The following is a 2,158-nucleotide window of genomic DNA, read 5'->3' as shown; positions in this document are numbered from 1 at the left end:
CATCCCGAGATTCCTTTAAGGAAATCAGAGATATTCAAGATTTGGTGGGGATGCATGCTCTCAAGTCCCCACGATAGGGTGGAGGATCGCACCAAGGGTGAGGTGGACCAAGCATACTTAGAATGGGTTCATGATCAACCCCCTCCTAAGGTATTGCCAGAAGGATCGGTGAAAGGACCTGTAGATCGAGAAGCAGAAATTGAGGTTAGGATTAAGCAAGCTCGCCTCGAAGTTGAAAAAAGCTATAGATCTACTCTGGATGTCCTGAGTAATGACCTGAAGAATGCTAAAGAGGAGTTGGCCCAACGTGATGCGATATTTGAAGTAAGAGTTAGAAAACATCGTTCTACCATTCTGACCTTACAAGAAGACTTGGTCATTGTCACAGGTGCTATGGAGCAACAAGAGGAGGAGTATAAAAGAGAAAAGGTCCAGCTTATCTGCGCACAGTCCAGACTCCAGAATCAAGTTGAGGCTTCTATGGAACGGGAAAGGGAAATAGCAAGGTGTTTCAGTGCTTATCAGGCAGAATATGAGGTTGATAGAGGTCAAAGGATAGCCGAGAGAGATGCACTCCACCTTCAAATTGAAGAGCTCCACGAACAGAGGGAGAATTTGACGCATGAAGTCAATACTATTCGACATTGGTTACAGAATTGTTATGACATTATGAATGAAACCAGAGATCGAGTACTTCAACTCAGGGATGCACTCAATGATGTTTATGCTTGTTATTTACACCAGAATGATGAGAGGTTGGCCGACATGCACGTGTTCTTGCTCCACATCTACCAAAGGCCTTGGCTAGTAATTTATAAGGGTCTTGGGGATGATTGAGATCCGAGGATTTGATTTCTTTCCGAGTCCATTTTCTTTTCTTAGTTATTAGTTGTTTTTTTTTTTTTTTTCTTTTTTTCAATTTGTCGTTAATCATTTTGAGTCTATCTTAGTCTTAGCTACTTTTATTCTCATGTTTTATTCAAATCATTGTGTTAAGAATATTTGAAAATGAATGAAAATGATTTGCTTTTGGTCAACTCATGTACATATATTACTCTAAAATAAATAAATAAATAAAAATTCACGAACTACGTACTGATCTGATTCATGTTCAACATGATACGTAGGCAACCCTCCAACGGGTTCGGATCAAAATAGCGTTTCAAAAATAATGCAAATGTGTAAAATACGAGACTAAAAGAACATAATCAAGTCGTCCAAAGCCGGGATGAAACATAAAAGCATTCCGAAACTCATTTTAGAAACATAAATAATTTAGGTGCATAACATACAACGTGTGGTTATCGTTTGCAAAACACTAAACACTAACACGTTTGTTTTTTTTAGAAAGAGAGAGAGAGAGAAAGAATTTAAGGTGGTTGGTTTGTGGTTAGAGCTGGCATCTCATCAATACTACACAAGATCAAAAGGGAAAGGGAAGATGACGCGCAAGGAGGGAACAGAGTCGGGAAATGATGACGTCCAAAGTCAAATGGTTGCACAAGAATCGGTGTCTGTGGAGGAGGTAAAAATGTTGCGACAACAGATGGCCGAAATGTATGAAGCTTGGATGAATGGGCAAGCTCCTCCATCTTCAATTCGAGAATACCTGAATGCGAATATGCCATTCCCTATCCAAGTATCGACCAATGATCCAATTTATCCACCTGGATTCGGCCCCTACACTAACACATCCAACGTCGCTGGAACTTCTACAGTGCGCCCCTTGAGTACACCTATGATACGTAACCCACTCTTTGTGCCAACTGCGCCAACTAATAACATTTCAAATCCAACAGTGGTGCCCAAATCCAACAATGATCCTTCATCCCAAGTTCTTCATGACCATGGCTACACCACTGAAGAAGCCCTTAAAATTCCAAGTTCTTATCCCAGACTCATCCATATAGTTCCCCTTTCAAAATTGAGAAGACAGTTAAGAATGAGGAGCACGAAGAAATGGCTAGGAAAATGAAGAGTTTGGAACATAGTATAAGAGACATGCAGGGACTAGGGGGCACAAAGGCATCTCATTCAGTGATTTGTGCATGTTTCCCCACGTCCATTTGCCTGCTGGTTTTAAAACCCCAAAGTTTGAGAAATATGATGGTCACGGAGACCCCATAGCTCATTTGAAGAGATATTGCAATCAATTGAG

This window comes from Solanum tuberosum, unplaced genomic scaffold (genome assembly GCF_000226075.1).
Source record: "Solanum tuberosum cultivar DM 1-3 516 R44 unplaced genomic scaffold, SolTub_3.0 scf00276, whole genome shotgun sequence".
Classification (NCBI taxonomy): domain Eukaryota; kingdom Viridiplantae; phylum Streptophyta; class Magnoliopsida; order Solanales; family Solanaceae; genus Solanum; species Solanum tuberosum.
Note: the sequence above shows the minus strand (reverse complement) of the source record.